We start from the raw sequence: 13,936 nt of genomic DNA, 5'->3' as shown, positions 1-13,936 counted from the left end.
AAACAGCTACAGGTGAACTTATATCAAAACAAAATTAATATCAAAATTAAATAAAAATTCTAATGCCAAAAAATTATTTTTGAAAGGTAAATGCAGATATATAAGAACACATGTAAAAAAGAGATATATATTTATATATACCTTTTACAGGAACAATAATTACAGTATATATGATCACAACAAGGAAGAATTTGAATTGGCATGATAATTTGCACTCCACATTACACATTTCTCACCAACTATATTACAAATTCAAATCTAAATACAAGTACAATCTTTGAGATTGTTTACAATATTATGGTAATATTTGATAATTCAGTAATCTATAAAATGATATGGTATTGGATATAATTCTTTTTTTAAGACAAAGTGAAAGACAGGCTATACAAATTGGTTGTTTATTCCTCCCAGCCATATATTCCTATGAACAGGAACGTCTAGAAAAACCCTTGAGACTAAAGAACAGGAACTGCACTGCACCACTCATTACTTGGGAAACTTCTGAAAATAGGAATATAAGTACGAATTCCCTTGTTATTTCTAGCTACCTGACAGTACAAGCTACACAGAGGAATTTGTCTTGATTCAGATAGGTTCCACATCACAGGAGTCACTAATATAAATAGGGTCTAATACATAAATACTGTGTTTAATATCTATCACTGACTTTGACTTTTTCTCCCTGCACTGGTGGCCTCATATTTAGAGTAAGTACTTCTTACTGAGGACTTTGCTATTGTTAATGTAAAGCAGATAAAATTAATCAGCAATGTACCAATGACTATTTAAAGCAGGTAAAATTAATTTGCAATGCACCAAAGACTAAAATTTTTGTTTCCAGTATTTTTAAATTAGAGTGGGGTAGCAGAGCCACACTGAACGTGATACTAAGAGCTCTCTTTACTTAGAGCTCTAAATTATAGTCAAAGGGTTTAAGGACCAATGTTTTTGAGGAGGAAGTACTTCTTGAGTCAGACACTGCATTTTGATCATTACTTTCCTATTGGTTATTTTCAAGGGGAAGCCTCTTCTGCTACGGCTACGCTTGAATCCTCACTTTTTTCCTCATTTTCTATTTCCTCTGTTGGAGACTGAGATTCTGAATTACGTTTAGGAGAGCGTACTGTAAATGGTACCTCTCGTTTCAGTACCTCTTTTTCAAAAACACTGCGAGCTGTAACATACTTTGCTTCGTAGTCCACTTGGGAATCCTGCTTCTGCTTATGATCTTGCTGTTGACGTAGTTTTGCTCTTGGGCTGGCAGGTAGGACGGTAGCAAGGTGGGCACGATATGAATGGGGTTCAGAGTGTGGTCCAGGTTGACCTGTACCACTTGTAGGGGCTGATTCAGAAGAAGGTGAATCAAGAGCAGAACTGTGATCATCCCTAGATGTTAAAGTGGCTTCCCCTAGTGGAATGTTATAAGCACCCCGGGAATGATAACCAGATGATGTGTCAGTTGAAGGTGTGGATTGTCTTGTGTCTAAATTATTTTCATCTAAGGTTACAACAGCAGTACTTCGATGGTCTGTGTAACAACCTGAATCTCTACCATGGTCACCTCTGCGTAAGGCTACCTCAGTCGTTTCTAAGGTTTCTGGTAAATCCTGTTCAGGTTCTGAATCTGCATCATGGAGGAGTGCCACAGCAGTCAAAATTTTGGCACAAGTTTCTGGATCAGTTATTCCAAGGCAGTCTAGATCTGCTTTTTCCACATCCCGAAATTGCTCAAGGTCTTCATAGCCGTTGAGAACAAATACCTGGAAAACAAAAACAGATTACAGCATTGAGTAGCAATGGAAATTTATAATAAGTATTAAGAACTACACTAAAGTAAGTTTTTGTTCAAAAAATATACAATACTAACAATTTATATCTTCTGTTATGAGTTTTAACTTATTATGTGGACTAAAGTATTCCCCATATGGATGGGGGTCATCTCCTTGAAGGATCCACTATAAGCATCATTAAAGGGTTTGTCTAAGTGCTTCTTTGATTCCCAACTACATTCTTGATTCCAGTGGAAATCCAAAACATTGCCTTTATATTGGAGTATCCTTCAGTGTGAACTGAAAATGGTGGTTACGGGATGGTGAATGGGGAATACCCCTCGGTAACAGGATAGTTAACTCGTGATTACGGGATGGTGAATGGGGAATACCCCTCCCTCACTTGCCATCTCCATGCATTTTTTCTTTGGCTTCCATCAAGTGAGGATGTCTTCTTGCACTCCTTCTGACTACCAAGTTGAACTTGTGTGTATTCCTAGTAAATCACAAGGCTTTAACTATTCTAGGTGTAACTTTCACTCACATCTTACTTTTGAGAAACATCAAATGAAAGCAAATGCTGCACGAAAGTAAGGTATTGTTCGTAAGGCCCCATATAATTATAACAGTGATAAAATCGGTGCAACCTGTTTTAGGTCATTTGTCCTTCCCTTACTAGAATACTGTTCTCTGGTGTGGCTGTCTGCTTCTGCCAGAGATTATCTCTTTTAGAGTGGTTTGTGGTGGTAGGTTTCTGTTTCCTACTATTAGCAGTTATGACTTGAACTATTGATGGATGGTCTCTTGTTTATCACTTTTTCACAAGTTGTATGTTAACACAGATCTTTCACATTCACAGTGGATCCCTGATAACCCTTTTCTTGCTTGGAGCAACCAGATTCGCTGAACAGCAAGCACTAGTATGCAGTAAATGTGTCTCACTGTCAAACTTCTGTTTCAGAGGTCCTTTATTCCTCCACCACTGGACTGTGGAACATCCTCCCAGAGGATGTTGTGCAGTTGGAACTTAAGAAGTTCAAGCGAAGATGCAATACATTACCACCCTAATACAGTTCAACTTTTATTTTAATGTTTTACATACATTTTAATTTATTTATTAATTTGTTCATTTATGTTTTTTCTAATAACTGATCTCCTCTTTCTGTATTTCCCATTACTTTCTGTTCCTTCTTTTGAATGGACACCTTATTCTCTGGAAGCTTGAATTTCAAGTCATTTACCCCTGTGGGCTTGTTCCATATGAATAAGGGTTGTTGTCTTCTGAATAATAATAATAATAATAATAATAAATAATAATAATGATAATAATAATAATATAATAATAATAATACTTATCTACAAATTGTAGATAATATAATCTATATGTAACATATATTTGTCATTGTATAACATATTCTCGCCTCCCATGTATATAACGTGTATTGATAAGGCAATTGTATTCTTGTCTCACATGTATATTGAGAAGTGGCAATCAAACACATTCAAATCCAATGCCTGGCAGTACTCCACTTCCCCTCTCCGAGTTTGGTTGCTCACGCGTTGTCTTTGTTGCATTATAACCTTACATAATAAAGAATCTACATTTTAGATGAGCTTGTTTCACGTCTCATCCCAACCAATACAGCGCAGTGAGGTATTACAGGAAGAAGTCACAAGAAGTAAGCGAGGATACAGGAGACTTACAGAGAACCGGAAGAAAGGCGCAGTGAGGTATTACAGGAAGGAGTTACAAGAAGTAAGCGAAGATACAGTGGACTTACAGCGAACCAGAAGAAAACCAACAGTTACCTGCTTCTTTCTCTAGCTGCAGCAGACTTTATTGCTAGTATGTACAGCGTATCATGTGTTCAGTGTTAGGTGGTGCTAATGAGCCAACAAGTGCCAGTATTTCATGCACTGCACTTGAAATACTGATACTGTACCTTTCTGTTAAATTCTGTTTTAAGTCTGTGTGGGGTTAAAACAGAACATTATTCACAATGGATTCTCCATGTTCTCAGGACGAATGTGATGACACCCGACTCGCCCAGCATTCACAAGATCCTGTCTACTGTCCAGTCCCCACCTGCTCTCCATCCTCAGATGACGATACCCCAATCAGCTAATTTCCTTTCACTCATACAATACCTGGAGAAATCATGGATTGAGGATCATGCCAAGATGAGGCAAGAGGGGGGGGAAAGGAGGAGACAAAACGAGGCAGAGAGACGAAGAAAACAAGAAGAATTAAGGGTCCAATGACAGAGAGAGTAGGACAGAATTCGTAGGCAACAGAAAGTTGACCACTACAGCGCCTTTTTGCAAATGCTAGCCTCCCTCATACAGCAAGCAACCATAGGAAGCCCCAGCACGACTCCTTCAACACTTGCGGCTACTATCTCACCACCAGAGGGGCAGCGACCCCGTCAGTACCCCCTCCACAGACACCAGTTGCCCAGAACCCACCTCCCCCCTTTGCCCAGATGCAACTTTTCAAATTTTTTGGGAATGGCAATGTCGATGGGATGATTATTCAGTCATGGTGGATCTGCCCAAGTTACCCAGAGAGAAACAAGTTAATCCAGATGAGGATGTGTCTTGCCTTGGAGAGACAAAGGATCCTCGAGCACACCCAAGACATAACCTCCAGACACTGGATTAAGCATTGACGGAGTCTTGGATGCCCTTCAAGAACACATCAAGAGCCTTTGCAACGAGAATTTATGTCGTAGGGAGCTGCTCACCTGCAAAAAGTCAGAGGGAGAGTCTTTTTCAGACTTCTACATAAGATTCAAGAACATTGCAGAGGAAGTAGATCATCCTCATGGGAGTCGGGGATGAACTGACTGAGAAACTCATAACCCTCGACACCAACACCTCTCTACAGGATATTATCAACATGTGTCGCACCCATGAGGCCACCAGGAAGGCCACTTCTGCAATTTGTGCTTTGCCCTCTCAACCTGCAGGAAGCTGAAGAAACATGGAAAGGGTGCCCCCCACTATCACACCATCACGGTGTTTCATGCCAGTCGTGCAACCGCACGCATGGATCCACAGAACTGTCCAGCAGCAGACAGCACCTGCAGCAACTGTGCCCACAGAGGGGCACTGGGCCAAAGTACAGAGGTGCCCCACCAGACTGGTCCAGTGGACACACTGCAACTGACATGGACATTACCACAAGTGCTGCCGGAAGAAGACAAGGGATGCTAAACAGGGTGCCACTTCCAGTGCCAAGCCTACATTACCCTCTCTGGGCAAGAACCCCAGCTGTCGTCAGATGGGAAGACCCACTTCTATCAAGACACCACAGCCAATCTCAGTTTCCCTCTTGTATGGTGACATCACATCCAGGATTCAGATGTTGCCAGACACAGGTGCCGATGTCTGTTATGGGCCCTCAGCATCTTGACCTGTACATTTCCCAGGAGTGCACTACAGCCCCCAGCGAGTTACCCCAGTGTTCACTGCAGATGGCTCTATGATGACACCTGCTTTAGGATCCTTTACAGCCACTCTCACCTTTGCTAAGAAATCCTGTTCAGCAAGGATGCAAGTCCATGAAGGTGTCCAAATGCCACTGCTGTCATACAGCCATTGCAGAGTTGGCTATTATTCCGCTAGAGTTTCCCAGACCTATTCTGGATGTTACCTATGTCAATAGGTGTTCAGAGCTGCCTCTTCATGTCATCATGTCACCTGCTGAAACCAGGGACTTTTTTTCTATGAGAGTTCCAAGGACATGCTGATCTCCAAGGGAGAACTGGAGAAAGCCCAACTCAAGGACCCCTAATTTGAATTCACCTCAAGAAGATGCCATACCTTTTGCCCTCAACACTCTCGCCACATAACATACGCCTTCCCGGAACAAGTCAAGAGCTTGAGTTCATGGTAGATCAGGGTATCATTAAGCCCGCCAGTGATGAACCCTTAGACTGGTGTCACCTGCTCGTCGTTGTAACCAAGGACAAAGGCATTCGAATCACTGTTGACCTCAAGCACCTCAACAGCTAAGTAAAACTCCCAGCCCACCTGTCACCCTCACCATTGATCTGAAGGCCAACTTCATCACTACTGCAGATGCCTGCATGGGTACTGGCAAATGCAACTTGCAGAGGAGGCTCAAAAGTTAACCACATTCATCACACACTATGGCCGATTCCTGCATTGCAGAGGTCCAATGGGATTTGAGGCCAGAGGAGATGCCTACTGCCTTCGTGGAGACAAGGCTCTGGAATGTGTTGAGAATAGCATCAAGGTAGTCGATGACATCCTGCTGCTTGACGAGAATTTCCCCAGCCATCTATGCTGAATCAATGAGATGTTGACAAGGTGCCGCAAGATTGGCATCGTCACCAAGGACAAGTTTGTGGTTGCCACCTCCAGCGTTACTGTCTGAGGATTTCAGATCTCCAAAGATGGCATTTCAGCGGACCCCAGCAAAGTAACAGCAATCAAGGACTCCCCCTACACCAACAAACTTGACAGATCTTCATTCATTCATGGGGTTAGTGAACCAACTGGCCGACTTTACGCCTGAAGTAGTTTATACAGCTTAGCCTCTCAGACCCCTTATGAGTCCCCAAGCGTGCATTTGTATGGACCGAGATCAGGACAGAGCATTTCGCCAAGTGAAGACCTCCCTGGCTAGCCCACCGGTCCTGGCCTCCTTTGATCAAGCCCTCCAAGTTATCCTACAGAGAGACGCTTCTCAACTCAACGGACTAGGCTATGCCGTTCTACAGGACCACGGCAGTGGAAAACTCCACTTACTACAGTGTGGCTCTCGTTTCCTCGCAGATGCCAAGACATGCTATGCCACAATCAAGTTGGAGATGTTAGCTGTAACCTGGGATATGTCCAAGTGCAAACTGTACCTGATAGGCCTCCAACATTTTACATTGATGACAGACCATCACCCACTGGTGCCAATTACACAATGGATGCAGTTGAGAATCCATTTACAGCGTCTCAAGGAGAAAATCTCACCATATCTGTTCACAGCCATGTGGCGTGCTCACAAGCAGCTTGGCATGCCCGATGCCCTGTTGCACTCCTCCATCAGCCAGCTCACACCACAGGATGAAACCTACTGTGTTGAGGCTGGGACATACATCAAGACCATTGCCACTGCTCATACAGAGCAGCCCAAGAGGATGACGCCTGACCCCAGGATGCTGACAGGATTATTCAAGATTTTCGTACATCAGCGAGAAAAGACCCGTTGTAAATCTGTCTTCGAAACTGCATGCTCACAGGATTTCCTACCAATCATTACAACTTAATTTGTTGCTCCCATTCTGGAAGCCTTGGGGCAGCCTCTCAGTCAACGCTGAACTCGTACTTTATGGAGCAAGGATTGTAGTTCCTGCCGCACTCTATCACAACTCCATGAGGGTCACAGAGGAATAGAAGTTATAAAGTGACAGGCACGACAGACTGTTTACTGGCCAGGAATTCACTGACACTGCATGTACGCTCCAAGCCTATGAGCCTTGCCAGGTCTTACTACCGCCTCCAGCAGGAACCTCTTTCAAAATAACAACCACCCTACTAGGCCCTTCAAATCTGTGTCAGTGGACTTCTTCAACATTGTAGGGAAGTTATTCTTCATCGTGACTGACAGGCTTTCTGGTTGGCTTGTGGTTGTCCCATGCTACAGTGACACTACCGCCTCTGCAACGATCAGGATCTTCTGCAGATATTTCAGGGAAGTCGGTGTCCCACTTCGCCTCAGGACCGATGGTGGACCTCAATTCACCAGCTGTGAAGCATCTTATACTGAAGACAGCGCCTTCCGGCAGCATCGACAATGGAGACTTCGACCGTGGCCTCTTGGAGTTATGGAACACTTCAAACTTCACAAGCTGCTCCCCTGCACAAATCTTATATGGCCACCCTCTTTGCTCCTGTGTGCCTGCTCATCCTCAGTCAAGCTGAGGACTGCAATCGCTGTGCTGCTGCCAGAGCTGAACTTGTACAGAGGTCACATACAATCAACAAGTATGTCCACTACCCAGGCTAGAAGTTGGACTGTCAGTTAGGATCCAACTGCTCACTGCTGGGACAAGGTCTGGATTGTCATGGGCCATGGCAAGTCAAGGGATTATGAGTATATCTCCCCATCGGATGAGTATTGGAGAAACTGACGCTTCCTGTACCCAGTGTTGAACCTCTACCTCACACCCGTGGACCTTCGCATGGAGACACAGAGTCCTCCAACAGCCCTCATACAGCTCCACATAGATCTCCCAGATTTTCCAGAAGAAGAACCCACTCGAGATGGGACTATTGAGTGTGAAGGGGGGAGGGAGGTGTAGATACTATAATCTATACATAACATGTATATGTCATTGTACTCTTGTATTCACCTACTCCCATAATGAGGAAGCAACTGTATGCATTCAAATTCAATGCCTAACCAGTGCTGCTTCCCTCTCGAGTTCCAACGTCTCATCCAAACCAATACAAACCATGGCCTTTTGTACAGGGATACCCTTCAGTGCAAGCTGGATGAGGTCAATGGACCTGTTAACACAGTAGTTAACTAATTGTGGGGTGGAGTAGGGGGAATACCCCTCACTCACATATAGTCACTAAGCAATTTTTTTCCTTTTGTCATGTTTGAGATGTCTTGCTGCACTTCTAACTACTAAGCTGAACTTGTTTGAATTTTTATTTTTGAAATTTACTGTCAGCAAATGGAACCTTTAACCTATTTTCTCTGATGAATCCCCACTGTTTATATTTTCATTTTTTCAGATTCAGAAATATTGCCTTGGTAGGAGAAATTGACTGCTGTTGGGAATTTTTTGGTAGGAGGTAGCCTTCAAGTATTAACTACTTCTTCCTCCTCTCTGGTGAGCCTCATTTCTCCTTCCCCAGGTATACACCTTCAGGTGAGATATGGGTATCTTCAGGTTCAGTAACTTGTGTTTCCAGTAGCAGTCCTACCTTCTGGACAACTACAACTTGCCCAGAGTATGGCACCTAAGTGAGGAGGGAAGTGCAAGGTTCTGATTTTTATTGCCAAGTCTGTTAATTTCCTTCTGTGACCACCTCATGCAGGAGGAGGAAGACTGGGAAATCCAGAGGCTTCTTGCAAGAAGTCCCACTGGGCTTTGAGTGTGCGCTCTCCTGAGTCTTGGGATATGTATGTGTCTGGGCTGACATGGGCCTCACTGAGTTGACTCAGTACCATCTTGGTTCACCAGGACATGAGGACTGCCCTGGCTCTTCCTCTTGTGTTTCTCCAGAAACTCCTGGTCAAGCCATCACAGTCTACTGTCTATGTATTCCACATCTCAGGTTTCTTCAGAAACACACTGGGCAGAGTCTGTGCAACGCTGCACATACTTGACTTGCAGACTGTGTGTAAGTCAACAGTAGGTTTGTTCATGACATCCCCTCTTGATATACACCAGCAGTGGGACTGCAAGGCCGTGTGCAATCCTTGTTACCTGTAGACGCAATACTGGTAACAGGTTCAGAAAGAGATCGATCTCCCTGTGTGTGGAGAGTGCAATGACCTTCATCTCTGCTTCTCGGAGCGCGTGGTGGCTCCTCGGACTGGACACACACACAACTGGAGTTTGCTTGTGTTAAACCTTTTACAGTACTTGAGTTATATCAGAAGTATCTGTTCTTATAGGACTATGTTTCATCCACAGACATGGATATATTTTTTATACAAAAGCAGCTCACTAACTAGAGCAGCTGTATTTAGTTTAAGAAACTCGTATGATTGAGTCACACTATCATTTATTTTGGTGGGCACACACTGGTTTGTGTTACAGTTCCATTTAGTATGACACTCATGTGTTCTAGTGTTGACTAGTACTTGCATATTGCATGTGAACATGTTTGCAGCACTAGTTCATGCTCAACCTATCACACAGAAATTAATGGATCTTCTACCATGATTTTGAGTCATTACAAATTAGCCTAAAATTATCATTCAAAAGTTTATGGATTGCATGACCAAGATTTTGAGTGTTTGTCTGCTATAATTCTCTAGTTTAGGCAATTGGCTGCATTGTTCTGATTCATCAACTACAATGAAAAATTATAAGGTTATTGAAGCACATTAGCTTCCTTATAGAGATTCAGTAACTTACTTTAGGGTAACTGGCTGTTCCTGGAGTTTTGCCTCTTTTTCAGAACCCCCTTGGCAATGTTGCTGCGAAGTTGTTTGGCTCTGAAGTGATCTTTAGGAGTAACCACAGCCTTCATTGTTGAATCCTATTATCAGTGGAGCTTTCTATGGGGTCCATTTAGTTGTTCCAGCTGCTATGGTTGTGATTGCTTGTGGTTCTTTGGATAAGGCTAAAAAGCTGATCTGCGGATCTTTTCCTTAGTCCTTTTTTTGCAGAATGCCTTCCTGTCCTTCTCATTTAGAAAGGATGAAGAAACCCCATAAGACCTCTTACAGGAACAGTTACTCCTTCTTTTCCAAGAGTAATGAGGAGGTAGTGCTGGAGAAGAGAAAGCAGGGGCAAGGACACCTAAAGTCAAACTGGTGTGGCTGGAACTTAGTTGTGGTTGAGAGGAAGTCTGGTTGTGTCTGGTTTTGGAGGAGCAACCTTTATTCTCTAGCTCTAGAAAGGGGAAGGCAGGGGAAAAAGAGAGGAGGGGACAAATTTGCTGCCATGAGTAGAGGGAGGTCTGTCTGCCATTAGGCTAATTGGCAGAGACAGGGAGCAGAGCCCTGGATAATTTTAGACCTCTGGGGTGGCCACTGTATTCCTTTCAAGGACTGCTGCTCTCCCCTCTCTGACACCAATCCTGCTTCATTCTTTCCCTCCAGATCCTCAAAATCTCCGGCCTCAATGGCTGATAAGGCACTGGTGGAGAAAGGCAGCGATGTATTAGAGGACTAGCCTCCTGGGTGTTGTACAGTTGCCTCAGTGGAGAGAATTTGACTGGGACCTGGACACCATCACTTACTGCTGCTGACCAAGTTTGTATTGCAGATCCACTTTTAGATGGTTACAGCATGCTCTATGCATACATCAAGAATGGGGAATTTAATGCTTTGGACAGATCTGAAAATTCACATACTTCCAATGACCCATCCATCAGAACTCTTGGAGGAAGTACTTCACTTTATCTGCTGCAGGGCTATCCCTACCACTTCAAAGCTCTATGTATCAAGAGTTATGACAGTCCACCGTTTTCCTGAGGTTCTCACCTTGGTTTTGGCAGGCCCATTTGCAAGGTATCTCGCTCTACTTTACCTGGATAATTTGTAAGATTTTCTGATGAGTTAATCCTTTTGTCCTCTGGATGGTTTGCTCCAGGACAGGTCTTCCCTACTCTCTTTTTGGCCAATAGAAATTCAGGATTTGTGTGCGAGTGGGGATCATGGTAAACTGGGATTGGATCACGCGGCAGCCCAGACAAAGTACCTAGATTGTACTCTTAAACTCAGCAGCAACAAGGGATATTCTGTCAGACTTTCATGTGAGTAGGCACAGGAGGTACTAGTGCTGGTTCCTGTCTTGGCAGGAAACACAGCCAACTTAGTTTGGCTGTTGTCCTCAGCCACCTGTCATTTTGGAGTACCTCATTTCACTTGGGCACATCCACCTGCTCTGCCAATGGGCAGCTCCAGGCAACCTTTCCTCTTAATTTGTGCTACTGAGTTACGGAAGAGGGAGATTCTAGCATGGTGACAGGACAATGGAAACCCTTAGTGAGTTTCCCAAAACTTTCCTCCTGAAACACAACTGTTCACCAATGGATGATGGCAAACAAAAGGGGGTCAGCCTTCTCCTGTGAAGTTTTCCAGGAAGCACCACGTGGACAGTTCACCACACCACAAAGGTGTTTTCAGATACAGCCCGGACAGGTTAAATATTCTGGCAAACCAGCTTGGTCACTGGGGGTCAGTTTTCAGGGATGGAGTGGTCCTTACTTCCTTGAATGGCAAGAGGCCCTTCAGCCCTTGCCCTAGTCACTCATGATAGATCACCTCTTGTTATACACTAGCACTAGGATCATCTGTTCACAAGTGACCATGCCTGTTCCTCTATATCTTCTCCAAGCTTAGCAGCCACTGAGTAGATGGCCCTGACTTGGAACATCGTTCTGGGTGTGAGCCTTCCTCGCCTCGTTTGTTTATGTGAAAATACAAATCATTGTCCTTTTTATATAGGAGTATCTTTCAGTGCAATATGGAATTAGTTGCTGACAATTTGACAAAAAGGTAATTAATTGGTGGAGATGGGGGTGACTGGGGGCTCACAAGCCAACAATCATACTCGCTTTTCTTTTGGCTGCATGTGATACAGATGTGCTGCGACTGTCCGTACTTGGTTGAGAACCTGGATGAGTAGCTGTACATTGCTCTCAAAATGTGTTCTTTGCTGTAGTTGTTGCCTTGCTTTTTGTTTTTGCTGTAAGGAGAAAAAAAGCATAGAGCAACATCATTGCAAGGAGTTTGGCCATCCACAAGCAGATGGGTAAATTTGTCTGTAATAACTAATCCTCACTCTTAATGTGCAGGGGGGACGACTTGAATTTGGGCTTCTCCGTACAGAAAATATGCTGTTTGGGATTTGCCCCAGTGAGTTAGGTTAGGGAAGAGGAGAAGGTTGAGGCATTCACCAGGTTTGCTGGAGAAGAATATGCCTTGGGAAGAGAAGATTGAGGCATTCACCAGGTTTGCTGGAGAAGAACATGCCTTCTTTCTCCCTCCTTTTCTATATCTCTCCCACATCCTCATTAGTGCACTACCATTATAGGTCTGTTCAACCTGCTGCGTGAACCTTTGGTCTAGATATGGAAGGAGATGCTCTTCAACTACCTCACCATTTTTCTCATCTGATAATGATACTCCAGATAACATAGGTGGTGGTGTTACATAGTACCTGCAGAACAAACACCTTGAATATTCCAGATAATCCATCATTTGTAGCCTTCCTCAACAATCTGGCAGGAAAAGACTTGACATTTGAACCTCTTCTCTGATCATTACTGATGTAATGCTGTTGCTGTGTATATAGCAGCCACAGTTTTGTTAGCAGCTGCAATGGAGGATCCTGTTGCATAGACCTCTAGTGTGGAGTTGGGTGTTTTGTCGTCTTTGGTTCCAGCCTCAACCCAGCATTTCAGTGTAAGGCAAGTTGGACCAGTGAGGAGGAAGGAAGAAACACGCTCTGCATTCTTCTTTGTCACTGTCAAGATCATGTTCCACTGGTAGAGTGAAAGAAAGGGATTACAGCCTGCGTGTAAGAAGTCCAGGCAGGTTCCTTCCTTGTACTCTTCTATTTAGAGGAAGCAAGTGCCAGATCATTCTAATTGTGATGTCTTATCTCTAGTAAAAATGGCACTTCAGCACCAACTCGCTTAGACTTTAGGTCTGCTCCCACCTCATACTTCCATGAGCTCTTGGGACCACACCAAAATGCTCTGCTCAACCTCTGTCAGATGACTGGGGAAGGGCAGTTGCAAGAGATTTAACCCTTCTCCCCCATGTCTCCAAGGAATCACATTCTGAAGGGCTCATTTTAAGGATTGGATTTGTTCTGGTGGCATGGGAAGTTCTTCTAGACTTCCTCCAAGAGGATATAGGAGGAAACCTGCACAGTTTCCTCACTCACCACCACTACGATCTCCAGTAAGTACACAACCTAGGCCATTTTGCTATAGGGAGAGTTCTTTGATCTCTGCCTCCTGTGCCCGGTTCATCACATGGGAGGGAGGAATGGGACTGTCTGTACAAGTGCATTCTTCCCCACTGTCTACTGGCTTGAGTGGCTACAAAGTCCTACAAAGCGGGGCAGCAGTGTCTGATTTGGAACTCCTTTCTGTTAGTGACTCTGCTAAGTCCCATACCTTTTCTCTGGTGAGAGGCTTGCTTGGTTTGGTGTGGGACTGCTAAGGGAGCAGAGGTGTGATGTGATTCCTCCTTTGTCTGTTGCAGATTACCTTTCACAGATTACTTAGGGGATCCAAGGGACCTGGCGGCCCTGCTCCAAGAACCCCTGCAGGCAGAGTTGGATCAGCTCTTCCAGAGGAAATTATTTCACCTGGCTGTAGGCAGAACAACCTTGGCTTCTTACCCCTACCACCAACCATTTTGTCTGATGGGCTGACCTTTGGGAATGTTCTAGAGGCGTGTGGTCTTCAATTAGGTTGCCGCTTTCTCAGGTAGCTCATGG

The sequence above is a fragment of the Macrobrachium rosenbergii genome, chromosome 4, assembly GCF_040412425.1.
Source record: "Macrobrachium rosenbergii isolate ZJJX-2024 chromosome 4, ASM4041242v1, whole genome shotgun sequence".
Taxonomy (NCBI): Eukaryota; Metazoa; Arthropoda; class Malacostraca; order Decapoda; family Palaemonidae; genus Macrobrachium; species Macrobrachium rosenbergii.
Note: the sequence above shows the minus strand (reverse complement) of the source record.